General features: G+C 48.9%; 2 protein-coding genes and 1 long non-coding RNA gene across 4 annotated transcripts in view; 1 reads left to right on the top strand and 2 right to left on the bottom strand.

The window, feature by feature from the left end:
- The window catches only part of LOC138978952 (receptor-transporting protein 3-like), a 294,059-nt gene that overhangs the window by 31,418 nt on the left and 234,642 nt on the right, over positions 1-27,999 (bottom strand). The window lies entirely within an intron of this gene.
- LOC138978951 (uncharacterized) overlaps positions 1-27,999 on the top strand; it is a 149,513-nt gene that overhangs the window by 62,174 nt on the left and 59,340 nt on the right. The window lies entirely within an intron of this gene.
- Positions 2,788-5,151, bottom strand: LOC138978949 (uncharacterized). The gene is made up of 3 exons (XR_011459863.1): positions 4,884-5,151; positions 4,361-4,509; positions 2,788-3,326 (listed from the first exon to the last, which is right to left on the bottom strand). It is a non-coding gene; the product is annotated as an uncharacterized lncRNA (long non-coding RNA).

Raw genomic sequence — 27,999 nt, 5'->3', positions numbered from 1 at the left:
AGGGGGATGTTCCCCTTGGCGGGGTCAAGGGGCAGAGCCCCTATATTGTGGGGGTCAGGGGGCGAAGCCCCCTGAAGCTGATGGGTAGGTCATATTCTGAGATAGGAAAATGGTCGCTCCTTGCATGAAACGGCATAAAATAAACAATCATAAAAAATGTTTTAAATAAGTGAGGTACATGTTTAGGCTGGGGGGGGGGTTGCGCAACCCCATAACCCCCCCCCCCTCCCCCCCCCAGTAGTCCGGCCCTGCCTCATTTAAAAAGTTGTCCTATCGTTTTGAACTGAGCGCTGTCATTGTCCCATTAGAACTCAATTCCTTTGGACGGTGCAATATTCTATATTTTTCTCTCAAGATACACATTTTCAAAAAGAGACCGAGCGCTGAACTGATGTTGTGCAGTGCGGATCTTGCGTTTTTGGGAATTCCAAACCGTTTGTGATATTAGCTGTTTGGGTACACCTGTCTGCAGCACATTCAAGTTAGGAGTACGGGAGACAACTCCAACTGACCATAAGTCTTGCGTCTGCTTTTGTTTTCAGTTCAAGACATTTTGACGAAGCGCATTGAATTATGCCACCGAAATAAAACTAAGGCCTGTCCACTTACAAAAACTGCTGGGTCAAAGTTCAGTAAATCTTACATTTTCTTAAAGGTACTGAACTTGTCAACAAAAACTGCTGGGTCAAAGTTCAGTAAATCTTACATTTTCTTAAAGGTACTGAACTTGTCAAATCCAGGTGCACAGAGCCCCTGGGGCTTTTAGTCATACCTCAGGCATCCGTTAGAAGAACTACCAAGTTTCATTGACTTGCACCCAAAGAGTCAAGAACTGCGATTTTTTTACGAATTAATTTTGTACTCAGACCCGGCTGGTCTTGACCTATTTTTGGATCTAAATTTAGATCAGGTAGATCACCACATCATGCACAAAAAGACACGTCACTAGCAAACTATGTCAGACGTCATCATGAGTTTGTGTAAAACAAAATGGATGCCGGAATCACTCAGTTGAATCGAACTCCGACCAAACACCACGTAATAACTAGGTTAATTTATGCACTCGCGTGAACAAGAAACTGTCGAGCTTCACAGATGTCGTCGTTGGGTAGTTTTGGGTTTGTTTTACTACCATAGGAGGATTTTTGAACTGTAAATGCACTCAGCTGCAACAAAAACGCAAAACTAAGGCTGTGAGCTGCATTGTGCCTTTAAACTTGAAGAATAGTCAAGGAATAACTTGGTTTTCTGGTTAATTCTTGAAGTGACTTATTAAAATGAATGAAAACATTGTGGATGGATATAGACTGCTGTTGCTATGGAATCTAGCATTAACAGCACCAAATGGGATTTCTAGCAACATCATACATCAGAAATTCATAATATTTAAGGATACACATGTATTATATCTACAATCATAAAGAACGTGTTTTTTGTTAAAAACTACAGTTGAATTTAAATTAATTATTGTAATGAATATGCAGTAAGAAATTCGTTCATCCTCATGACAAAAGATATCAAAATTCAACTGTTGTCAAAAATCGTTCTATATGATTGTAGATTGATACATGTGTATCTTTGTGCCAAATATTAGGAATTTCTGATGTATGATGTCGCTGTTAAACAGTTTCCTAGAAATCCAATGTAACGACTGTTTCCAGCTACGTCGATCAGTATTCACAATTCTCCGAAAGCGGCGTATGGCTGCCTAAATTCTTTCTTTCTTTCTTTATTTGGTGTTTAACGTCGTTTTCAACCACGAAGGTTATATCGCGACGGGGCTGCCTAAATGGCGGGGTAAAAAGGATCATACACGTAAAAATCCACTCGTGCAAAAACACGAGTGTACATGGGAGTTTCAGCCCACGAACGCAGAAGAAGTATTCACAATTGTTTTATTTATTTTTATGCAGAAAACCAGGTTATTCCATGTATTTTCCGAATTCAATTTTACTGCCGCACATTTCCTTCTTTTTTTACACAAACTCATGATGATGTCTGACATAGTTTGCAGTGACGTGTCTTTTTGTGCATGATGTGGTGATCTACCTGATCTAAATTTAGATCCAAAAATAGGTCAAGACCAGCCGGGACAGAGTCCAAAATTAATTCGTAAAAAAAATCGCAGTTCTTGACTCTTTGGGTGCAAGTCAATGAAACTTGGTAGTTCTTCTAACGGATAGCTGCCTGAGGTATGACTAAAAGCCCCAGGGGATCCGTGTACCTGGATTTGACAAGTTCAGTACCTTTAAGTTTGGTAATTTTACTGCCGCACATTGCCTTAAGTCATAAATAAAGGGTTCCAGTAACATACCATTCTTCTTTTTTGATTATGAACTTTGGAAGGTTAGATTTTGGAATCAGTTTTTTAAAAATATTTCCTTGATGTGTTGCATGTAATAAGATCAACCGTCTGCTTGGACATATACTAAAGATCCACTACCTGGCTGCTGTCTGCAGAAAATCGATTAATTCATAGACAAATATGCCTTACAGGGAAGCAGCTAGCCAGTTGACTGTACGTGTGTTTGTGTAGAGGTGTTCTTATTGCATGTTCAAGCCAGGACAGATGGTGACCTGAAACATTTACACATTACACATGTATGCAGGACTGCTACTTTAAGCTTAGGTGCAAGTGTGATGATATAATTATTTGTTTGACTGATTATGGGCATTAAAATAAAACTGCAAAAGGAATACTTACACTTGAGATCTGATTTTGTGTGTGTGTGCGCATGAGGGTGTGTGTGGGCCATTTGACATACTTGCAGAAGAAACCAACAGAGGTAACTGATAAACTGCATTTATTAACACAAAGAGGTAAACAAAGTGAGTTCACACATTTCACAAAAGTAAGAAAAGGCAGTCTCACATATGTGATAGTCTAGGAATACCAATGCATTCACAATATTTAGTACTCGCATGAATGGCCCAAGAAAACTATAGGCTGAGAATGCAAGTTCTAATTTGGCACATTTGTACATGTAGCTGCATCCACTAGACATATATATATCCATCTTACAATAAAAAAAACTAGTGGTTAGGACATGGGCCTGAAAATCTCAAGGTCCTAGGTTCGAATCTCTGCAGAGGCATTTACTTTTTCCCCTTAGTTAAAATAAAAATGCTCAATCGAGAGAGAGCAACCGTAAAGTTACCAGCGTAAAAGTAAAGTGTTGAATGCAGCTGTAAAGGTCATGCCAGCAGTGTGGGTCAGTTCTGGTAGCTCTGTCAGCACAGAATGGATTGAATCTGATCATCATCCTCAGCAAAGCCAGGCACCACTCTGCAAGCTGCCTGCACATCATATCTCGGCACCTCACTTCCTGGAAAATAAAGAAAATGTATTACTGAGCACATTCAGACTTTGCTGTGCGCTGATGGGGATATGTTTTTGGTATTGAGAAGAGGGTGTGTGGTGGGGGTGCCGGAAGGTAGGTAGGTAGTAATACATGTACTTGTTCTTCACACAATCAGTGGGATGGAGAATGGTGTGGGTGAACTGACAGTGACAACTATTAACTAAACTGTAAACATTGTTCTGTAATATTACAGGTGCCATCATTCCTTCCTGTGAAAACCATTTATTTATATACTTTCATCATTAAAATTAAAAAGAATCTTTCATCATTAAAATTAAAAAGACTTCCTCACAAGAACCTTTCTAACGACATGATATCTTGTTATGCTGCTGATGTGAGCGGTTTTTCTGGAATGTGATGGAAATTTACTATTTTTTTAATTGACAGCATGAGCCCTCATCCCACACACATTCCCTATTTAGCGTTGACACCTTACAGTTTTGTTGAGAAATGTGATGTGAAGTCATTCAGAAAATTCTAACACTGCGCAGGGGCAGTCAGGGTGTTGATACGTTTTACTATATTATATAACTCTTATTCCATGTAAAAAATAAAAAAACTGGCCATATCTGTGATTGTGAGCCAAGGAAAGGACTGACTGTATTTAAAATAATTCCAGTAATGAGTAAATCTTTCATTCTAGCTATTTCATGTTTTACTTTCTTGCATCACAATAGTTCAAATCAATGTTCATACAAACAGCATAATGCACTTTATGAGTATAGGGTTGCAACAAACTTTAAGATGGGAAGGAGAGAGAAAATAAAGATATTTGTACCATTATGTATACAAAGTACATCATACCAATTAGTGAATTACCATGCACAGTATTACTATGCATCTTCAAATGTATGAATAATTTCATCTACAAAGTACTTGTAAATGTAATACAATTTACAAAGAACAAAAGACTGCTGAATGATCTACATCAGTACATGCATGTTTATAATTATAGCTACAGACTACCATCACCAATACCTTATAAATGTGTAACTTACTCTTCAGGGGTAGTCTGTAATGTAAAGCACCACGCCAAGTCATCCTGATACCTCTCCAGTACATGTATCCATGTTTAAAGGTAAACTGTTGGAACTGAAAGACAGGAGCTGTATGAATGATGCACATCACCTCTGGTTTCTCGGGAGGCCTGAAAAAAACCATAACAATATTAACATAACTATTAACATGTCTTGAAAATGAAATAAGTACTATTTCAACTTCACTATATATCAGAGCCAAATCACTCACTAATTCAGTAATTGTTTTGTTTATTCTTTTACAACCATAGTTCATACACTGATACAGCAACATTTGATTCTGTGCATATAGATTAAAGATCAAGCATTTTCTAAACTTGAGTAAAAAAAATAAGAACACAACAAGCACACACTCTGTGACTCACAGTCACACCCAGTTACTCAGTAACACACACATGACATACACAACAGATGAATCTTGCTCAGTTCTACAAAGGCCACGTTTGCAATGGTCATGTCTTGGATTTTAAAAACAATAACTTACCTGCTGGTTGATCCAAACCGATGATTGACAATCAGTGAGAGGAAAATGTCCGAGGCTGAGGATACTGCCTGTGGTGGGAGGGCGTTCCATTCGCCAATGGTGCGAGGAAAGAAAGACTGCTGTCTGTATGATGTTCTGCAGGCTGGGAGTTTATGAGCCTCAGCATGGATTGAGCGAGTGCTGAGTGCATTCTTTTCGCTCTATCCTATTAATTCACACATTGAACCTGCAGCAGTGACGATCATTTCTAGATTGCAATCGGCAAAGTTCGTAGCTCGGATTGCACTCATTCCAGCGCTAGGTCAGCGAGACACGAACGACAACTCAAATCGATAAGCATCCGAACACATCGGAACTTCCGTTTACGTTCGTAGCTACTCGGAAATAGCCTTCGGGATTGAAAGCCCGCAACTGACGTGTGAAAAAAAATTTCGCCTCCGGCAGTTGGCTGTGTCTGTTGGGTCTCTCCGGCAGTTGGCTGTGTCTGGAAGTATCTATGTTGCGTGAACACTGGTGGCAGTTGGCTGTGTCTGGAGTATCTGTGTAACTGTAAGACAGAAAGACAGACAAGAGCAGAAGACAGACAGACAGACAAGAGAAAGAGAAAGACAGACAAGAGAAAGAGACAGACAGACAAGAGAAAGAGACAGACAGACAAGAGAAAGAGACAGACAGACAGACAGACAAGAGACAGACAGACAGACAGACAAGAGAAAGAGACAGACAGACAGACAGACAAGAGACAGACAGACAGACAGACAAGAGAAAGAGACAGACAGACAAGAGAAAGTGACAGGCAGACAAGAGAAAGAGACAGACAGATAGACAGACAGACAAGAGAAAGATACAGACAGACAGACAAGAGAAAGAGACAGACAGACAGACAGACAGACAGACAAGAGAAAGAGACAGACAGACAGACAAGAGAAAGAGACAGACAGACAGACAGACAAGAGAAAGAGACAGACAGACAAGAGAAAGAGACAGACAGACAGACAAGAGACAGACAGACAGACAGACAAGAGAAAGAGACAGACAGACAGACAAGAGAAAGAGACAGACAGACAGACAGACAAGAGAAAGAGAAAGACAGACAAGAGAAAGAGACAGACAGACAAGAGAAAGAGACAGACAGACAAGAGAAAGAGACAGACAGACAGACAAGAGAAAGAGACAGACAGACAGACAAGAGAAAGAGACACAGACAGACAAGAGAAAAAGACAGACAGACAGACAAGAGAAAGAGACAGACAGACAAGAGAAAGAGACAGACAGACAGACAGACAAGAGAAAGAGACAGACAGACAAGAGAAAGAGACAGACAGACAGACAAGAGACAGACAGACAGACAGACAAGAGAAAGAGACAGACAGACAGACAGACAGACAAGAGACAGACAGACAGACAAGAGAAAGAGACAGACAGACAAGAGAAAGAGACAGACAGACAAGAGAAAGAGACAGACAGACAAGAGAAAGAGACAGACAGACAGACAGACAGACAAGAGAAAGAGACAGACAGACAGACAAGAGAAAGAGACAGACAGACAGACAGACAAGAGAAAGAGACAGACAGACAAGAGAAAGAGACAGACAGACAGACAGACAAGAGACAGACAGACAGACAAGAGAAAGAGACAGACAGACAGACAGACAGACAAGAGAAAGAGACAGACAGACAGACAGACAAGAGAAAGAGACAGACAGACGAAAGAGACAGACAGACATACAGACAAGAGAAAGAGACAGACAGACAGACAGACAAGAGAAAGAGACAGACAGACAGACAGACAAGAGAAAGAGACAGACAGACAAGAGAAAGAGACAGACAGACAAGAGAAAGAGACAGACAGACAGACAGACAGACAAGAGAAAGAGACAGACAGACAAGAAAAAGAGACAGACAGACAGACAAGAGAAAGAGACAGACAGACAGACAAGAGAAAGAGACAGACAGACAGACAGACAGACAAGAGAAAGAGACAGACAGACAAGAGAAAGAGACAGACAGACAAGAGAAACAGACAGACAGACAGACAGACAGACAAGAGAAAGAGACAGACAGACAGACAAGAGAAAGAGACAGACAGACAGACAGACAGACAAGAGAAAGAGACAGACAGACAGACAAGAGAAAGAGACAGACAGACAGACAGACAAGAGAAAGAGACAGACAGACAGACAAGAGAAAGAGACAGACAGACAGACAAGAGAAAGAGACAGACAGACAAGAGAAAGAGACAGACAGACAGACAGACAGACAGACAAGAGAAAGAGACAGACAGACAAGAGAAAGAGACAGACAGACAGACAGACAAGAGAAAGAGACAGACAGACAGACAAGAGAAAGACAGACAAGAGAAAGAGACAGACAGACAAGAGAAAGAGACAGACAGACAGACAGACAGACAGACAGACAAGAGAAAGAGACAGACAGACAGACAAGAGAAAGAGACAGACAGACAGACAAGAGAAAGAGACAGACAGACAGACAAGAGAAAGAGACAGACAGACAGACAGACAGAGACAGACAGACAGACAGACAAGAGAAACAGACAGACAGACAGACAGACAAGAGAAACAGACAGACAGACAAGGGAAGGAGAAAGATGACGCGAGTCAGAAGACAATGCAGCGAGTGTTGCCGTGAAGCCAGGCCTGCGTGACGTCACACGTGATGGGCACACCGTGTCCCCGCGATCAATACCACCACCGCACTGGGGGGGAAGGGGGAGGGGTGTAGAGAGGTCGTGTTTGTCTTTCACAGTTTGTGATGGGGTGATGTGATGGCTGGTGCTCAGCTGTGGCTAAAGTTCACCAGTCACAGGTCGTGTCTTTGGTGCGTGGTGGTCAGAGAGAGAGAGAGAGAGTAAAATAGACAAAAAAAGGAGGGGGGGGGGGCAGGAGAGAGAGAGGAGAGAGTGAGGAGAGAGAGAGTAAAATAGACAGAAGGGGGAGGGGGAGGAGAGAGTGAGGAGAGAGAGAGAGTAAAATAGACAGAAGGGGGGGGGGGGCAGGAGAGAGAGAGGAGAGAGTGAGGAGAGAGAGAGTAAAATAGACAGAAGGGGGAGGGGGAGGAGAGAGGAGAGAGAGAGAGAGTAAAATAGACAGAAGGGGGAGGAGAGAGTGAGGAGAGAGAGAGTAAAATAGACAGAAGGGGGAGGAGAGAGGAGAGAGAGAGAGTAAAATAGACAGAAGGGGGAGGGGGAGGAGAGAGAGAGGAGAGAGAGAGTAAAATAGACAGAAGGGGGAGGGGGAGGAGAGAGTGAGGAGAGAGAGAGAGTAAAATAGACAGAAGGGGGAGGGGAGGAGAGAGTGAGGAGAGAGAGAGTAAAATAGACAGAAGGGGGAGGGGGAGGAGAGAGTGAGGAGAGAGAGAGAGTAAAATAGACAGAAGGGGGAGGGGGAGGAGAGAGAGAGTAAAATAGACGGAAGGGAGGGGGCAGGAGGGAGAGGAGAGAGTGAGGAGAGAGAGAGTAAAATAGACAGAAGGGGGAGGGGGAGGAGAGAGTGAGGAGAGAGAGAGTAAAATAGACAGAAGGGGGAGGAGAGAGTGAGGAGAGAGAGAGTAAAATAGACAGAAGGGGGAGGGGGAGGAGAGAGTGAGGAGAGAGTGAGGAGAGAGAGAGTAAAATAGACAGAAGGGGGAGGGGGAGGAGAGAGAGAGGAGAGAGAGAGAGTAAAATAGACAGAAGGGGGAGGGGGAGGACAGAGTGAGGAGAGAGAGAGAGTAAAATAGACAGAAGGGGGATGGGGAGGAGAGAGTGAGGAGAGAGAGAGTAAAATAGACAGAAGGGGGAGGAGAGAGTGAGGAGAGAGAGAGAGTAAAATAGACAGAAGCGGGAGGGGGAGGAGAGAGTGAGGAGAGAGAGAGTAAAATAGACAGAAGGGGGAGGAGAGAGTGAGGAGAGAGTGAGGAGAGAGAGAGAGTAAAATAGACAGAAGGGGGAGGGGGAGGAGAGAGTGAGGAGAGAGTGAGGAGAGAGAGAGAGTAAAATAGACAGAAGGGGGAGGGGGAGGAGAGAGAGGAGAGAGAGAGAGTAAAATAGACAGAAGGGGGAGGGGAGAGTGAGGAGAGAGAGAGTAAAATAGACAGAAGGGGGAGGGGGAGGAGAGAGTGAGGAGAGAGAGAGTAAAATAGACAGAAGGGGGAGGGGGAGGAGAGAGTGAGGAGAGAGAGAGTAAAATAGACAGAAGGGGGAGGGGGAGGAGAGAGTGAGGAGAGAGAGAGTAAAATAGACAGAAGGGGGAGGGGGAGGAGAGAGTGAGGAGAGAGAGAGAGTAAAATAGACAGAAGGGGGAGGGGGAGGAGAGAGTGAGGAGAGAGTGAGGAGAGAGTGAGGAGAGAGTGAGGAGAGAGAGTAAAATAGACAGAAGGGGGAGGGGGAGGAGAGAGTGAGGAGAGAGTGAGGAGAGAGTGAGGAGAGAGAGTAAAATAGACAGAAGGGGGAGGGGGAGGAGAGAGTGAGGAGAGAGTGAGGAGAGAGAGTAAAATAGACAGAAGGGGGAGGGGGAGGAGAGAGAGTAAAATAGACAGAAGGGGGAGGAGAGAGTGAGGAGAGAGTGAGGAGAGAGAGAGAGTAAAATAGACAGAAGGGGGAGGAGAGAGTGAGGAGAGAGAGAGAGAGTAAAATAGACAGAAGGGGGAGGGGGAGGAGAGAGTGAGGAGAGAGAGAGTAAAATAGACAGAAGGGGGAGGAGAGAGTGAGGAGAGAGAGAGGAGAGAGAGAGAGGAGAGAGTGAGGAGAGAGAGAGAGTAAAATAGACAGAAGGGGGAGGGGGAGGAGAGAGAGAGAGTAAAATAGACAGAAGGGGGAGGGGGAGGAGAGAGAGAGGAGAGAGAGAGAGTAAAATAGACAGAAGGGGGAGGGGGAGGAGAGAGTGAGGAGAGAGAGAGTAAAATAGACAGAAGGGGGAGGGGGAGGAGAGAGAGAGGAGAGAGAGAGAGTAAAATAGACAGAAGGGGGAGGGGGAGGAGAGAGAGAGAGTAAAATAGACAGAAGGGGGAGGGGGAGGAGAGAGAGAGGAGAGAGAGAGAGTAAAATAGACAGAAGGGGGAGGGGGAGGAGAGAGTGAGGAGAGAGAGAGTAAAATAGACAGAAGGGGGAGGGGGAGGAGAGAGTGAGGAGAGAGAGAGTAAAATAGACAGAAGGGGGAGGAGAGAGTGAGGAGAGAGAGAGTAAAATAGACAGAAGGGGGAGGGGGAGGAGAGAGTGAGGAGAGAGTGAGGAGAGAGAGAGTAAAATAGACAGAAGGGGGAGGGGGAGGAGAGAGAGAGGAGAGAGAGAGAGTAAAATAGACAGAAGGGGGAGGGGGAGGACAGAGTGAGGAGAGAGAGAGAGTAAAATAGACAGAAGGGGGATGGGGAGGAGAGAGTGAGGAGAGAGAGAGTAAAATAGACAGAAGGGGGAGGAGAGAGTGAGGAGAGAGAGAGAGTAAAATAGACAGAAGCGGGAGGGGGAGGAGAGAGTGAGGAGAGAGAGAGTAAAATAGACAGAAGGGGGAGGAGAGAGTGAGGAGAGAGTGAGGAGAGAGAGAGAGTAAAATAGACAGAAGGGGGAGGGGGAGGAGAGAGTGAGGAGAGAGTGAGGAGAGAGAGAGAGTAAAATAGACAGAAGGGGGAGGGGGAGGAGAGAGAGGAGAGAGAGAGAGTAAAATAGACAGAAGGGGGAGGGGAGAGTGAGGAGAGAGAGAGTAAAATAGACAGAAGGGGGAGGGGGAGGAGAGAGTGAGGAGAGAGAGAGTAAAATAGACAGAAGGGGGAGGGGAGGAGAGAGTGAGGAGAGAGAGAGTAAAATAGACAGAAGGGGGAGGGGGAGGAGAGAGTGAGGAGAGAGAGAGTAAAATAGACAGAAGGGGGAGGGGGAGGAGAGAGTGAGGAGAGAGAGAGAGTAAAATAGACAGAAGGGGGAGGGGGAGGAGAGAGTGAGGAGAGAGTGAGGAGAGAGTGAGGAGAGAGTGAGGAGAGAGAGTAAAATAGACAGAAGGGGGAGAGTGAGGAGAGAGTGAGGAGAGAGTGAGGAGAGAGAGTAAAATAGACAGAAGGGGGAGGGGGAGGAGAGAGTGAGGAGAGAGTGAGGAGAGAGAGTAAAATAGACAGAAGGGGGAGGGGGAGGAGAGAGAGTAAAATAGACAGAAGGGGGAGGAGAGAGTGAGGAGAGAGTGAGGAGAGAGAGAGAGTAAAATAGACAGAAGGGGGAGGAGAGAGTGAGGAGAGAGAGAGAGAGTAAAATAGACAGAAGGGGGAGGGGGAGGAGAGAGTGAGGAGAGAGAGAGTAAAATAGACAGAAGGGGGAGGAGAGAGTGAGGAGAGAGAGAGGAGAGAGAGAGAGGAGAGAGTGAGGAGAGAGAGAGAGTAAAATAGACAGAAGGGGGAGGGGGAGGAGAGAGAGAGAGTAAAATAGACAGAAGGGGGAGGGGGAGGAGAGAGAGAGGAGAGAGAGAGAGTAAAATAGACAGAAGGGGGAGGGGGAGGAGAGAGTGAGGAGAGAGAGAGTAAAATAGACAGAAGGGGGAGGGGGAGGAGAGAGAGAGGAGAGAGAGAGAGTAAAATAGACAGAAGGGGGAGGGGAGGAGAGAGAGAGAGTAAAATAGACAGAAGGGGGAGGGGGAGGAGAGAGAGAGGAGAGAGAGAGAGTAAAATAGACAGAAGGGGGAGGGGGAGGAGAGAGTGAGGAGAGAGAGAGTAAAATAGACAGAAGGGGGAGGGGGAGGAGAGAGAGAGGAGAGAGAGAGAGTAAAATAGACAGAAGGGGGAGGGGGAGGAGAGAGTGAGGAGAGAGAGAGAGTAAAATAGACAGAAGGGGGAGGGGGAGGAGAGAGTGAGGAGAGAGAGAGTAAAATAGACAGAAGGGGGAGGGGGAGGAGAGAGTGAGGAGAGAGAGAGAGTAAAATAGACAGAAGGGGGAGGAGAGAGTGAGGAGAGAGAGAGTAAAATAGACAGAAGGGGGAGGGGGAGGAGAGAGAGAGGAGAGAGAGAGAGTAAAATAGACAGGAGGGGGAGGGGGAGGAAAGAGTGAGGAGAGAGAGTAAAATAGACAGAAGGGGGAGGGGGAGGAGAGAGTGAGGAGAGAGAGAGTAAAATAGACAGAAGGGGGAGGGGGAGGAGAGAGTGAGGAGAGAGAGAGTAAAATAGACAGAAGGGGGAGGGGGAGGAGAGAGTGAGGAGAGAGAGAGTAAAATAGACAGAAGGGGGAGGGGGAGGAGAGAGAGAGGAGAGAGAGAGAGTAAAATAGACAGAAGGGGGAGGGGGAGGAGAGAGTGAGGAGAGAGAGAGAGTAAAATAGACAGAAGGGGGAGGGGGAGGAGAGAGTGAGGAGAGAGAGAGTAAAATAGACAGAAGGGGGAGGGGGAGGAGAGAGTGAGGAGAGAGAGAGAGTAAAATAGACAGAAGGGGGGAGGAGAGAGTGAGGAGAGAGAGAGTAAAATAGACAGAAGGGGGAGGGGGAGGAGAGAGAGAGGAGAGAGAGAGAGTAAAATAGACAGGAGGGGGAGGGGGAGGAAAGAGTGAGGAGAGAGAGTAAAATAGACAGAAGGGGGAGGGGGAGGAGAGAGTGAGGAGAGAGAGAGTAAAATAGACAGAAGGGGGAGGGGGAGGAGAGAGTGAGGAGAGAGAGAGTAAAATAGACAGAAGGGGGAGGGGGAGGAGAGAGTGAGGAGAGAGAGAGTAAAATAGACAGAAGGGGGAGGGGGAGGAGAGAGTGAGGAGAGAGAGAGTAAAATAGACAGAAGGGGGAGGGGGAGGAGAGAGTGAGGAGAGAGAGAGTAAAATAGACAGAAGGGGGAGGGGGAGGAGAGAGTGAGGAGAGAGAGAGTAAAATAGACAGAAGGGGGAGGGGGAGGAGAGAGTGAGGAGAGAGAGAGTAAAATAGACAGAAGGGGGAGGGGGAGGAGAGAGTGAGGAGAGAGAGAGTAAAATAGACAGAAGGGGGAGGGGGAGGAGAGAGTGAGGAGAGAGAGAGTAAAATAGACAGAAGGGGGGGGAGGAGAGAGTGAGGAGAGAGAGAGAGTAAAATAGACAGAAGGGGGGGGAGGAGAGAGAGAGGAGAGAGAGAGAGTAAAATAGACAGAAGGGGGAGGGGGAGGAGAGAGTGAGGAGAGAGAGAGAGTAAAATAGACAGAAGGGGGAGGGGGAGGAGAGAGTGAGGAGAGAGAGAGTAAAATAGACAGAAGGGGGAGGGGGAGGAGAGAGTGAGGAGAGAGAGAGAGTAAAATAGACAGAAGGGGGAGGAGAGAGTGAGGAGAGAGAGAGTAAAATAGACAGAAGGGGGAGGGGGAGGAGAGAGAGAGGAGAGAGAGAGAGTAAAATAGACAGAAGGGGGAGGGGGAGGACAGAGTGAGGAGAGAGAGAGAGTAAAATAGACAGAAGGGGGAGGGGGAGGAGAGAGAGAGGAGAGAGAGAGAGTAAAATAGACAGAAGGGGGAGGGGGAGGACAGAGTGAGGAGAGAGAGAGAGTAAAATAGACAGAAGGGGGAGGAGAGAGTGAGGAGAGAGAGAGTAAAATAGACAGAAGGGGGAGGGGGAGGAGAGAGTGAGGAGAGAGAGAGTAAAATAGACAGAAGGGGGAGGGGGAGGAGAGAGTGAGGAGAGAGAGAGTAAAATAGACAGAAGGGGGAGGGGGAGGAGAGAGTGAGGAGAGAGAGAGTAAAATAGACAGAAGGGGGAGGAGAGAGTGAGGAGAGAGAGAGTAAAATAGACAGAAGGGGGAGGAGAGAGTGAGGAGAGAGAGAGTAAAATAGACAGAAGGGGGAGGGGGAGGAGAGAGTGAGGAGAGAGAGAGTAAAATAGACAGAAGGGGGGGGGGAGGCGAGAGTGAGGAGAGAGAGAGTAAAATAGACAGAAGGGGGAGGGGGAGGAGAGAGTGAGGAGAGAGAGAGTAAAATAGACAGAAGGGGGGGGGGGAGGCGAGAGTGAGGAGAGAGAGAGTAAAATAGACAGAAGGGGGAGGGGGAGGAGAGAGTGAGGAGAGAGAGTAAAATAGACAGAAGGGGGGGGGGAGGCGAGAGTGAGGAGAGAGAGAGTAAAATAGACAGAAGGGGGGGGGGGGAGGCGAGAGTGAGGAGAGAGAGAGTAAAATAGACAGAAGGGGGGGGGGGAGGAGAGAGTGAGGAGAGAGAGAGTAAAATAGACAGAAGGGGGGGGGAGGAGAGAGTGAGGAGAGAGAGAGTAAAATAGACAGAAGGGGGAGGGGGAGGAGAGAGTGAGGAGAGAGAGTAAAATAGACAGAAGGGGGAGGAGAGAGTGAGGAGAGAGAGAGTAAAATAGACAGAAGGGGGAGGGGGAGGAGAGAGAGAGGAGAGAGAGAGAGTAAAATAGACAGAAGGGGGAGGAGAGAGTGAGGAGAGAGAGAGAGTAAAATAGACAGAAGGGGGAGGAGAGAGTGAGGAGAGAGAGAGAGTAAAATAGACAGAAGGGGGAGGGGGAGGAGAGAGAGAGGAGAGAGAGAGAGAGTAAAATAGACAGAAGGGGGAGGAGAGAGTGAGGAGAGAGTGAGGAGAGAGAGAGAGTAAAATAGACAGAAGGGGGAGGGGGAGGAGAGAGTGAGGAGAGAGTGAGGAGAGAGAGAGAGTAAAATAGACAGAAGGGGGAGGAGAGAGAGAGGAGAGAGAGAGGAGAGAGAGAGAGTAAAATAGACAGAAGGGGGAGCGGGAGGAGAGAGTGAGGAGAGAGAGAGGAGAGAGAGAGTAAAATAGACAGAAGGGGGGGGAGGAGAGAGTGAGGAGAGAGAGAGGAGAGAGAGAGTAAAATAGACAGAAGGGGGAGGGGGAGGAGAGAGTGAGGAGAGAGTGAGGAGAGAGAGAGAGTAAAATAGACAGAAGGGGGAGGGGAGGAGAGAGTGAGGAGAGAGAGAGTAAAATAGACAGAAGGGGGAGGGGGAGGAGAGAGTGAGGAGAGAGAGAGGAGAGAGAGAGAGTAAAATAGACAGAAGGGGGAGGGGGAGGAGACAGTGAGGAGAGAGTAAAATAGACAGAAGGGGGGGGGGGGCAGGAGAAGGGAGGGGGGCAGGAGAGGAGAGAGAGAGAGGAGAGAGCGCGAGAGAGAGTAAGCGGGACAGGAGAGGGAGAGAGAGATAGAGAACGTAGAGACTTGACCTCATCGTCTTGAAGCGGTTTTCCGTTCTTCTACCGTTAGCCAGTGAAATGAGGTCACGTCGCTTTCTTGAGGACGAATGGGGGCACAAAGAAAACAGCTCAGCTCACCTTCAATGGGCTGTGAGCGTCTTGAGTAGCTCAGCTCACCTTCAATGGGCTGTGAGCGTCTTGAGTACATGTGTCAGTGGACCGCTTCACACCCAGCTCAGCTCACCTTCAATGGGATGTGAGCGAGTCTTGAGTACATCTCACATTTGACTGTTTCGTGGGCTCTGAGTCTGAGTACATGTGTCAGTGGACCGCTTCACACCCTGCTTTACCTGCACCTCCCTGCAGGGTGCCCACACCGGATCCCTCCCTTGGTTTCAACATTTCAGTCCAAATACATAACATGAAGCAATAATTAGCCCGCAACTAAAGGCACGAACTCGCAACTATAGGCACGAACTCGCAACTATAGGCACGAACTCGCAACTATAGGCACGAACTCGCAACTAAAGGCACGAACTCCAGCAATAGGTTATTTTGCGTGACCCGAACAAAGCAACATAACACACATACTGGCGATGGACATGACAGTAATAAACCAGGAAGTAGCCTCCCTTTAGTCGGCAAGCCGTGTGTGTCCCCACCTCTCCCCCAGCGAGCAGAACGGGTGGGGGTGGGGTGGGTGGAGCGGAAAGAGACTGGATGTCGACTGAAGTGTCTACCCGAGTCAATAGTCAAGCCCTTGACTCGCGCAAAGCGATAGGGCGGCAGGTGATTTGTGTGGAGACCGCGGCCTGTGTTCCGCGCTGTCAATGAACCAACACCCAACACCTTGTTGTCATTGTCGTGGTCGTCGCTCTCGGTGGCCCTCGCCGCGGCGTCAAAGAGCGGGTCGCGATACGGCTCAGTCATCGATTGCTCGCCTGGCTCCTGACTGTCACCCCCTTCCCCCATTCTCTGTTTAGTTAGGTTCCTTGCTCTTCTGCGTTATTCTTCTATTGTTCGCCTGGCTCCTGACTGTCACCCCCTTCCCCCATTCTCTGTTTAGTTAGGTTCCTTGCTCTTCTCTTCTATTCTTCTATTCTATTTCTCTCTACTCTGTTGGTTCCGTACACAGCGCTGTGGCGTGCTGAATAATATTATATGGGTGAATGGCGTCAGTTTTTTTCTCCCGTTCTGCCTTGTTAAAGTTGTCTTTCCATCTCTTCTCTCCTGTTCCGATTAGTTCTCTGTCCTCGTCTTCTATTCTGATTCCTTCTCTTTTCTCCTGTTCCGTTTTGTTCTGTTCTCTTCTGATACGTTCTGCCCCTAACTGATGTTTTATCTCTTCTAAGGCCTTATTGTTCCGTTCTATTCCTTTGCGATGCGGTAGTGTGTCTGTGAGGTGCGGTGCACGAGTAGTGTGTCTGTGAGGTGCGGTGCACGAGTAGTGTGTCTGTGAGGTGCGGTGCACGAGTAGTGTGTCTGTGAGGTGCGGTGCACGAGTACCTAGTGTGTCTGTGAGGTGCGGTGCACGAGCAGTGTGTCTGTGAGGTGCGGTGCACGAGCAGTGTGTCTGTGAGGTGCGGTGCACGAGCAGTGTGTCTGTGAGGTACGGTGCACGAGCAGTGTGTCTGTGAGGTGCGGTGCACGAGTAGTGTGTCTGTGAGGTGCGGTGCACGAGCAGTGTGTCTGTGAGGTACGGTGCACGAGCAGTGTGTCTGTGAGGTGCGGTGCACGAGTAGTGTGTCTGTGAGGTGCGGTGCACGAGCAGTGTGTCTGTGAGGTGCGGTGCACGAGTAGTGTGTCTGTGAGGTGCGGTGCACGAGCAGTGTGTCTGTGAGGCGCGTTGCACGAGTAGTGTGTCTGTGAGGTGCGGTGCACGAGCAGTGTGTCTGTGAGGCGCGGTGCACGAACAGTGTGTCTGTGAGGTGCGGTGCACGAGCAGTGTGTCTGTGAGGCGCGGTGCACGAGCAGTGTGTCTGTGAGGCGTGGTGCACGAGTAGTGTGTCTGTGAGGCGCGGTGCACGAGTAGTGTGTCTGTGAGGCGCGGTGCACGAGTAGTGTGGCTGTGAGGCGCAGTGCACGAGTAGTGTGGCTGTGAGGCGCGGTGCACGAGCAGTGTGGCTGTGTGTCAACAAGCAGTGATCGGCAGGTACCCAGCGGTTAGAGTCAAGTCCTCGCCAAGCTGCTCTCTTTGCTACCCTCGGTCTGTTGTGCTGCCCTCGGTCTGTTGTGCTGCCCTCGGTCTGTTGTGCTGCCCTCGGTCTGTTGTGCTGCCCTCGGTCTGTTGTGCTGCCCTCGGTCTGTTGTGCTACCCTCGGTCTGTTGTGCTGCCCTCGGTCTGTTGTGCTGCCCTCGGTTTGTTGTGCTGCCCTCGGTCTGTTGTGCTACCCTCGGTCTGTTGTGCTGCCCTCGGTCTGTTGTGCTGCCCTCGGTCTGTTGTGCTGCCCTCGGTCTGTTGTGCTGCCCGGCGTGGGGGAGGGAACGGGGTTTTGATTGACTCAATTTTCATCTTTTTCATTGAGTGTAGCTCTCTCTCTCTCTCTCTCTCTCTCTCTCTCTCTCTCTCTCTCTCTCTCTCTCTCTCTCTCTCTCTCTCTCTCTCTCTCTCTCTCTCTCTCTCTCTCTCATTATATTATGTTGTTTATATGCGTGCGGATGTGTTAGTGTGAATGTAAAGGGCACGTTGTAAGATTAGGCCCTTGGCTTAAAATGTTTACCCTTTATGTCAATAAAATGTTCTAAGTCTCTTTCTCTCTCTCTCTCTCTCTCTCTCTCTCTCTCTCTCTCTCTCTCTCTCTCTCTCTCTCTCTCTCTCTCTCTCTCTCTCTCTCATTATATTATGTTGTTTATATGCATGCGGATGTGTTAGTGTGAATGTAAAGGGCACGTTGTAAGATTAGGCCCTTGGCTTAAAATGTTTACCCTTTATGTCAATAAAATGTTCTAAGTCTCTCTCTCTCTCTCTCTCTCTCTCTCTCTCTCTCTCTCTCTCTCTCTCTCTCTCTATCTCTCTCTCTCTCTCTATCTCTCTCTCTCTCTCTCTCTCTCTCTCTCTCTCTCTCTCTCTCTCTGTCCAACACAAAGCCCATTAAATTACATATTCTTACTCCGAATCACATATAGCATTGACGTAGTCTGAGATGCCATTAAGGTCTGAAAAGCGCTAACCGTCTAAAAATGTTAAAGGGAAGCAACCCCACCACAAAAAAGTGTAAACGGATGCGTTGGTAAGGACGCCAGACCATGGGAGTTACCTCCCCTTGGTGTGTACTACGTCACTATCGCTCCCGAACACGTGGTAACTCATACGACTTTTTCAGCTCTGAGGAGAAGGTTGTGAATTTTCAGCTCTGAGGAGATGGTTGTGAATTTTCAGCACTCTCGTGGCTGCTCTGTCTGGTTGTTTGCTAGACACCCACCGGCCACACCCCGTCCACAACCACCGGCCACACCCCATCCACAACCACCGGCCACACCCCATCCACACCCACCGGCCACACCCCGGCCACACCCACCCGTTTTTGGTGAGCTCTTTCCAATTTGTGTCATTCTTTTGACAGGAATTTCGTTGAAGTTACTGAGTTTTCGTCCATTTTCTGGACTTGTTAATTTTCAGTAGCTTGCTTGTTTTGGCCGCCATTTTGTCAGGCATGGCCGATAGTGACAAGAAACGCGGCTCGAAGGCTGAGGTTAAGGGCAAGGGTAATTCTAAGCCTAAAGCTTCGGCTTCATCTACCAAACCCCCCGCTCTTGTAGTGGTTTCGGACGAAGCACATAATACTATTATTTCTGTTCCGATTTCTGCCCCGAATGAACATGTGTTTTTGGGGCAGTCAAGCACGTCTTTGCCTTCTTTTTCTTCCTCTGTAACGGCACCTGAGTCTGGTGCTCTGGTGTCTACACTGCTCGGCTCTTTACTTCCAGAGATCCGCAGCTTGGTGAGGGAATAAATGAAGAGGGCGACGCCGCCGGTTAGCACGGTTCACCCCCCGGCGGTGGGGTATGTTCGCTCTTTGGCGTCTCTGCGGTTGCCGTCAGCTACGTTTTCCAGGGAGGATCTCCTGGGTGCTTAGCCTTCGTCTCCCGTGGCCGGCCCGTCTGGCTTGTCGAACTGGTCCGTCAGCTCTCGTGAAGCTACAGGACGTTCCCTGTTGGGAAACAGTTCTCGTCCTGACCATATTCTGCGCGGTGCAGGTGTGCATGTCTCCTCGGAGATACGGTCAGAGCAGGGTCACTACCTGCCAGGCTTGTCTGACCCGTCTGTCACCAGTGGAATGGTTACCCTGGGACATTCGGGGCAGAGGCAGCAGCCGTTCACGGCAGCTGCGCTTCCGGTTTTTACCGGAAGTATAGGTCCGCCGTTGCGAGCACCCGTCGCGGTCTCTTCCGGCTCGGACCTAGGACTGGCCTACGGGCGTTCGGGCTTCCGGCCTCAGTCGGTGCAACATTCGCTTCCGCAATATGTGGTTCCGTCTGTCGCACTTCCGGTTCCATCCGGACATGCAGTTCCGCTTCCCGACCCTCCTTCACGGATGTCGGTGAGTGCGGATCAGCGGCTGGCCTACGGGCATTCAGGCTTTACACCTCAGCCAGGGCATACGTCACTCAACCCGTCCGTGGTGGGGACTACTGCCTTCTCAGTTCCGGTGGCCCCGGGTGTTGATGCCGCCTACCTTCACCTTCCTGCTAGTCAGGGTGTGAGTCAGGACGGTTTCCGGTCGGGCGGATTTCCGGTTTCCCCGCTCAACAGTCGGCCACTAGCAACTGCGACTTCGGTCCTTGTCCGTCGCTTGATGAGTCTGACTCTCAGTCTCTCGCTGGTGATCGGGCACACTCTGGTTTTCCGCATAAGCTCAAGGCTGCTCTTGTGGCTGCTGCAGAAGTGACTTCCAGATATTTTCCGGAGGGTGCCTCGTCGTCGGCGGCTTCCGCTTCGGTTGCTCCTTCAGCGATGGCCGACTTCCGTTCCGGGAAGGAGGAGGACTCCTACTTCCGGTTCGAGGAGTCACCTTCGGTGGCTTACCACCTCTCGCAGGTTTTGGCCAGACCATCTCCTGCCGGAAGTGGTCTCCCCAACGTTCCGGTTCCGCTGCTTGTTCCGCATGGTTCAGCTCCGGAACAAGCTCAGCCTTGGTTAGCTTCGGTGACACAGGCGGCGACTTTTGTCCCCACTCAGACATGGGATTCTTCCGTAAATTTACGATAGTCCGTAAATTTTTAGGCTCCAGGGATCATTCTTGAGATTCGTGCAAATCCGCTGAGAAAATGTTGGGGTATATGTAGGTATAGACCCAAGTTTTTCGGCCGGTCCGCTGATCGCGACACTCCATTCCATACTATTCTTGAACGGTTGGTTCCTAAAACGGTCAGACTGTTGCTGGTCGATCCGTATGGGAACGCGCTCTTTGTCTCGTACAGTCACCGTTTCAACGTAGCTATCGGGGATTCAGTATAAGCATACCGTATGAGAATGATTCGGCGCCATTTTTACATCGCTTCGAGCCACCTGCCAAAATGATGAGGAAGCTAAAGCGAGACGAAACCGTTCTAGCCCGAGAAATTGACCAGCAGAAGTACAAGAAAAATCTCTGGAGATTCGACTGGCTCGATGAAGTTGTATCATTGAGCTGAAAAGACGAGAAAGGCCAGAAGACACAAGACGTGAAAGTTGGCGATGCTTTTGCTAAAATCAACTTGCCGGGAAAAGCTCAGTGCACTTTGTGCAACGATGTTATCAACTACGGCTCCAATGGAGAAACTTCCCTCAAAAGCCACTTGAAAAGCAACAAGCACCTGACTATCCTGAAAACCCAGTCGGGTAATCAGTCACTGGGGTCGTTTAGCACCGACAAGGTAAGAACATTGAAACCACACCGTCACACGCCCCCCCCCCACCCCCACCCCCCGCCTCTCTCTCTCTCTCTCTCTCTCTCTCTCTCTCTCTCTCTCTCTCCCCGGGGCTCTCTCTCTCTCCCTCTCTCTCTCTCTCTCTCTCTCCCTCTCTCTCTCTCTCCCTCTCTCTCTCTCCCTCTCTCTCTCTCTCTCTCTATCACTGTGTCACTCTCTCTCTCTCTCTCTCTCTCTCTCTCTCTCTCTCTCTCTCTCTCTCTCTCTCTCTTCCTCCTCCTTATTTTGAGTCTTAGCGTAACATTAATTTGAGAAACATGGGAAGGAAGAGAAAGGGGGGGGGGGGGGGGGGGAGTTGGGGGGTTAGGTTAAATTCACTTGAATTAATTTTTTCTTGCAAGTACAAATGTAGGCCTATGCAGTCCATGAGTAAAACCTCATATCCATGGCCTAATTTTATATTGAGAAATTATAGTCTTTAAATTCAGATCATACATTGCATAAATTATCATTGATGAAAAGGGGGGGGGGGGGGGGGGGGGGAGTCCTATTTTCTACTCATGGAAAACAGTTCTGCTTTAATTCAAGGTGAGGTAAAAAACAAAAATTAATTTTCTTTCATATGTTTCCCTGCTGTTTGAATTGTTGTTATTGCCATTGATATAGAAGCTCTATGATTAAGCTGAAATATATGCATTTCAGGGCCATTTTTGAGTGTCTAAAACACTAAAAACCTTCAGCTTCTTTTTCCTTAATTATCACTTTTTCTGAATCCCAGGTCTGCCACTGGTCATAAGAAGTTTACTTTGCCCAAGCAAACTCGAAACTTATTGGAGTCCTTCGCGCTCCCGCGCGCACCTTTACCGGTGCCGCAAGAACTCCTTCCTCTTTTGGCGACGCAGCCTAAGAAGAATTCGGGTGTTCTGTTCCCAGATCACACCCTTGTCGCTTCGGAGGACATGGGACGTCAGCTTCTGGAGTTGGCTTCCATTTCGGAGACCATCCTCAGGGCGTTTTCTCGCTCGCTCACGGAGTCACTGGATCCCTTCACGCTCTGTGGGGAACAGGACGCCGATGACGTGTCTACTCTTCTGTCCGCCCTTGCCAGGGTGAATGAAGAGCAAATGAGGCTTTCCTCCCAACACTATGCGCACGCAGTTATGTGTCGGAGGGACTTGTTTCTCTCTCATTCTCAGTTTACTGAGGAAGCTACGAGGAACACTCTGAGATCTTCACCCATTGTAGAGGGGTCTCTTCTTGGCCAACTGGCGTTTGACGCCAGGAGGCAAGATATTCAGTCGAATAGAGACCAGCAGTTTTTGAACTTCTCTTTGCAAGGGTCGAAGCAGAGCAAGCCTCCGCAGCAGAAGCAGCCTCAGGCCTCTGGCCAGGCCAAGCCTGCAGCCCAGAAGCGACCTCGCTCTCGCTCCAGGGGTTCGAGCAAGAGATCAGCATCGGGCAGGGGGCGGGGCGGCTCTAGCAGCAAGCCTCACCCCCAATGAAGCGCTCCCGATCTCACCCCCCCTCCGCCCTCCACGTTGGTGATGGCGGGGGGCCCCTCCCGGGCACTATCACATTGGGTAGTCTCTACTCACAGTCAATGGATAGTGGGAGTGGTGAGGTCGGGCTTCCGCTTGCTTTGGCTGGACACAAAGGCCCCTCTTTCCAGGTGTTCAAGCCCCCCTTCTCGCAAGAGGCAAGGTCTGTTCTCCAGTCAGAAATTGCGTCAGAAATTGCCTCTCTGCTGCAGAAGGGCGCGGTGGAGGAGGTCTCAGACCACAGCTCCCTGGGGTTCTACGGGCGGCTTTTCGCCGTTCCCAAGGCCTCAGGAGCGTGGCGTCCCGTCTTGGATCTATCGCATCTCAACACGTTCTTGAGAGCGATACGGTTCAAGATGGAGACTCCAGCCTCGGTCCGAGACTCCCTCCGCCCAGGAGACTGGGCGACTTCAATAGATCTGACGGACGCATATTTCCACTTATGCATCCGGCCGACCGGAAATGGCTTCGTTTCCGGTGGGGCGATCTACCAGTTTCGCGCTCTCCCGTTTGGGCTGTCTCTGGCACCGTGGATCTTTACCATGGTGGTGCGGCAGTTCAGCGCGCTGGTGAGGTCGCAGGGTATCAGACTGCGGGTGTATCTGGACGACTGGCTCATCTTGAGCCAAAGCCAGACACGCTGTGCGCAGCATACCCAGTCGGTTCTTCGAGAGGCCAGCCTGCTGGGTTTCTCGGTCAACCGAGCAAAGTTGGAGCTTGTACCGTCCCAGACGTTCACCTACTTGGGGATGTCGTTCAATACGGTCTCTTGGACTGTCCAGCCTTCTCAGAAGCTGGTGGACAAGCTCCAAGCTCTCATTCGCTCCACTTTGCCGCTCCTGCGGGCTTCCCTCAGGACGCTAGCCTCCATCCTGGGGCAGATGGAGTCCATGGCTCTGTTGGTGCCCCTGGGGAGAGTGCATAAGCGGCCGTTTCAGTTTGCTCTGAAACTGTATGTGGACTCTCCTTGTGTGGATTGGAACGCCCTTGTTCCTCTCCGGGGATGGTTTCAGTCTGCAACCCTTCCGTGGTTGGATACGGATTGGGTCTGCAGGGGTGTGCCGATCGCCGTACCCCCTCCAGACACGGACCTCTTCACAGATGCGTCCTTTTTTTCATTTTTTTTAACATGGTAACTGTATTTTCTGTTTGCACACATACTCTCTCATTTACATGCGGTTCAGAAAAACTTGTACATTATACAAAAGGACTACAAATAGTCATACGTGAAAAAAATATACGTGTCAACATGTGTAGCATCAAAATGATCATATGTCATCATATATTGATCTTTTTTTTAAAACAATATGTGACCCTCCACCACAGATGCGTCCTTGCTGGGGTGGGGTGCACACACGAACTGACATATAGCGTCGGGCCTGTGGTCTGCAGAGCAGAGTCGGTGGCACATAAACCTCCTAGAGCTAGAGGCAGTGTCTCTGGCTCTGGCCGAGTTCCTCCCTTCACTTCAGGTCAAACATGTTCGTCTTTTTACAGACAACACTACAGTGGCAGCTTACGTGAACAAGCAGGGAGGTTCTCGGTCCCCCTCTCTCTCGAACAGGGCCTGCGAGATCCTGTCTTGGTGTTTTCAACATCAGATCACTCTCACAGCCAGGTACCTGCCGGGGAGTCTGAACACTGGCGGACGCGCTCAGTCGCTCCGACAAAGTGCTTCAATCAGAGTGGATGATCACCCACGGGGCGTTGCATCGCCTTTGGGCCCTCGTTCAGAAGCCTCTGGTGGACCTTTTCGCCACCAGATTCTCAAAGAGGCTTCCAATCTTCGTCTCGCCCTTCCCGGACCCGGAGGCTTGGCAGACGAACGCATTGGACATTCCTTGGACGGGCTTGGAGGCTTATGCCTTTCCCCCTTTCCTGTTGCTCGGCCGAGTAATCAGGAAAGCGGATCTGAAGGGACCGTCACTGTTGCTGGTCGCCCCCCTTTGGCCCTCTCAGGCTTTGTTTCCGGACCTACTGAGGCTTGCTCACGGCCCGCCCATTCCTCTCTCGCTAGTGAGAGGTGAACTGGTGCAGCCTCGAACCGGCGTTCCACACGAAGAACCTCAGTTGCTGAGTCTTCACGCGTGGAAGTTGTTCGGTCCTCGCTGAGGCATTCTGGGGCATCAGAACTGACTTTGGAATTAGTGCAGCGTTCACACAGAGCGTCCACTTCGTCCGTGTACGCATCAAACTGGAAGGCTTGGGCCACCTGGTGTCATGCTCATGGTTTGAATGTGGTTGCCCCACGTTCTATGCATGTGGTTGCCCCACGTTCTATGCATGTGGTTGCCCCACGTTCTATGCATGTGGTTGCCCCACGTTCTATGCATGTGGTTGCCCCACGTTCTATGCATGTGGTTGCCCCACGTTCTATGCATGTGGTTGCCCCACGTTCTATGCATGTGGTTGCCCCACGTTCTATGCATGTGGTTGCCCCACGTTCTATGCATGTGGTTGCCCCACGTTCTATGCATGTGGTTGCCCCACGTTCTATGCATGTGGTTGCCCCACGTTCTATGCATGTGGTTGCCCCACGTTCTATGCATGTGGTTGCCCCACGTTCTATGCATGTGGTTGCCCCACGTTCTATGCATGTGGTTGCCCCACGTTCTATGCATGTGGTTGCCCCACGTTCTATGCATGTGGTTGCCCCACGTTCTATGCATGTGGTTGCCCCACGTTCTATGCATGTGGTTGCCCCACGTTCTATGCATGTGGTTGCCCCACGTTCTATGCATGTGGTTGCCCCACGTTCTATGCATGTGGTTGCCCCACGTTCTATGCATGTGGTTGCCCCACGTTCTATGCATGTGGTTGCCCCACGTTCTATGCATGTGGTTGCCCCACGTTCTATGCATGTGGTTGCCCCACGTTCTATGCATGTGGTTGCCCCACGTTCTATGCATGTGGTTGCCCCACGTTCTATGCATGTGGTTGCCCCACGTTCTATGCATGTGGTTGCCCCACGTTCTATGCATGTGGTTGCCCCACGTTCTATGCATGTGGCCAACCATCTTTCTTACCTATCCTCTCAAGGAGCTTCTGCCTCTTCTCTGAGGGTCAGGAGATCGGCGATCTCAGCTACCTTGAGACAGATGGACGTTCCATTAACTTCAGTGGCGTCATCTCGGGAGTCATTAACGGCACGGCCCTTAAGGAGGTTAGGACCCGCACCCCCATGCCTAAATAGGATCTCTTTCTGGTTCTTGAGTATCTGCGCTCAGCAGATTTCGAACCTTTGCGGGATACTAGCCTTCCCAATCTGACGCGCAAGGCTCTTTTTCTGCTGCTTTTAGCAACAGCACGCAGAGGAAGTGAGATTCATGCCCTTTCCGGAAGTCCGGAGGACATTGCTCACGAGCCGGACGGCTCCATTTCTTTGCGGTTTCGCCCGTATTTTTTGGCAAAGAATCGGGCTCCGGAACAAGCTTCTCCGCTGGTTCTGGTCAAACCCCTTACCAACATTCTGGCTCCTAGGGACCCTGATCTGGTCAATTGTCCGGTCCGAGCCCTTGACCTATACATTGCCCGTACTCAGCCAGTTAGGTCAACTCTGCAAAAGCTCCTGTTCATCTCCCTTAATACGGCGAGAGATGAGGATGTTGCTAAGACTACGTTGGCTTGGTGGGTGTCGGCTCTCATCAGGCAGGCATACGAGTGGAGCCTGACAAATAGGGGGGAGGGGGGGGGGGGGCGCAGCCTGTCTTTCCCCTTGACTCGGCCCGAGTCCACGAATCCAGGGCTTGGGCATCCTCCTTGGCCGTTTTACGGTCTCGGAGATTGGAAGAAGTGCTGGGCACAGCTTACTGGGGCTCGGACGATGTCTTTATTAATTATTACCTTGGAGACATCGCTGTTGTCCGACAGGATGGTTCTCGGTCCCTCCCTGCCTTGGTGGCAGCAGGCCAGGTCCTGTCCAGGAATTAAGAGTGAGTTAGATTTTTCTTTCCCACCGCCTTGTTGAAGCTATCTGCTATATGTGATTTGGAGTAAGAATATGGATTGTAATTTAATCGAAAATGTTAGTAATACATTTTCATTTGATTAATATACTTACCCGAATCACATAGTTAATGCCCTCCCACCAACCCCGCTTATGGTTTTTAGTTTCTTTAAAAGCCGTATGAGTTACCACGTGTTCGGGAGCGGTAGTGACGTAGTACACACCAAGGGGAGGTAACTCCCATGGTCTGGCGTCCTTACCAACGCATCCGTTTACACTTTTTTGTGGAGGGGTTGCTTCCCTTTAACATTTTTAGACGGTTAGCGCTTTTCAGACCTTAGCATCTCAGACTACGTCAATGCTATATGTGATTCAATGCTATATGTGATTCAATCCTATATGTGATTCAATGCTATATGTGATTCGGGTAAGTATATTAATCAAATCGATTTTGCTCTGTTAGTTCATAACGTTACTTTTTCTTGGCCAAGTTTGGCGACTTTGTGTGCACCCTGATCAACGCAAACACTTACCGGTGAGGTAGGGATTAACTATCCTGCCGTTGAATAGTAGATTGTTTTAAAATGAAGCAGTCCCTTTAATTAGATCAATTTGTTACAGAAAAGCTTCTCATAATCTTTGGCTTATTAGAGAGAGAGAGAGAGAGAGAGAGAGAGAGAGAGATATTTTCTACAAGCTACTAAATTGTGCAGACTGTGTGCCTACCTAGAATATAGTCAATGTTTGTAAAGATTTTAGTCAAGCAGTATGTAAGTAATGTTAAGTTCTTTGTACTGGAAACAAAGATTTTAGTCAAGCAGTATGTAAGTAATGTTAAGTCCTTTGTACTGGAAACTTGCATTCTCCCAGTAAGGTAATATATTGTACTACGTCGTTGCAAGCCCCTGAAGCAAATTTTTGATTTGTGCTTTTGTGAACAAGAAACAATTGACAAGTGGCTCTATCCCATCACCCCCCTTCCCTCCGTCGCGATATAACCTTGAACGGTTGAAAACGACGTTAAACACCAAATAAATAAAGAAAGAAAGTGTGCCTACCGCTGATAACGATATCGAGGTTTCTTGTGACGACATGAAATGTCTTCGTAGGCATGTTCATTTCTGGCAGCTATCGTCACAACACTTGCTTTATAGCTAGGTAATTACCCGTCAGATGACGTCATGACTGTAAGTGTCGTCACATAGCGTTGCTGGTTGTATGCTCGTGTTTATAACAGATAAAGCGATGTTTGAACGCTGAGTTTTATCTTATCGCGACATAGTTCGTAGGGGAAGGGCTCCTAATATGGACCGGCTCCTAATATGGACCACCTCCTGTTCTGAGAAACTAACGGTGCTAGAGCGCTCAAAACAATTTCATTCGCTGTATTCACCCTCTCTATATATAACTTAATTGCACATGTCAAAACACTTGCAGAAACACAAACCTCAAAACCGTTAGGCATTTTCTCTTTTTACATAGAGGGGGGAATCGAGACGAGGGTCGTGGTGTATGTGCGTGCGTGCGTGCGTGTGTGTGTGTGTGTGTGTCTGTGTGTGTGTGTAGAGCGATTCAGACTAAACTACTGGACCGATCTTTATGAAATTTGACATGAGAGTTCCTGGGTATGAAATCCCCGAACGTTTTTTTAATTTTTTTGATAAATGTCTTTGATGACGTCATATCCGGCTTTTCGTGAAAGTTGAGGCGGCACTGTCACG

The sequence above is a fragment of the Littorina saxatilis genome, linkage group LG10 (assembly GCF_037325665.1).
Source record: "Littorina saxatilis isolate snail1 linkage group LG10, US_GU_Lsax_2.0, whole genome shotgun sequence".
In the NCBI taxonomy this organism is placed as follows: domain Eukaryota; kingdom Metazoa; phylum Mollusca; class Gastropoda; order Littorinimorpha; family Littorinidae; genus Littorina; species Littorina saxatilis.
This window is presented reverse-complemented; position numbering and strand designations above follow the sequence as displayed.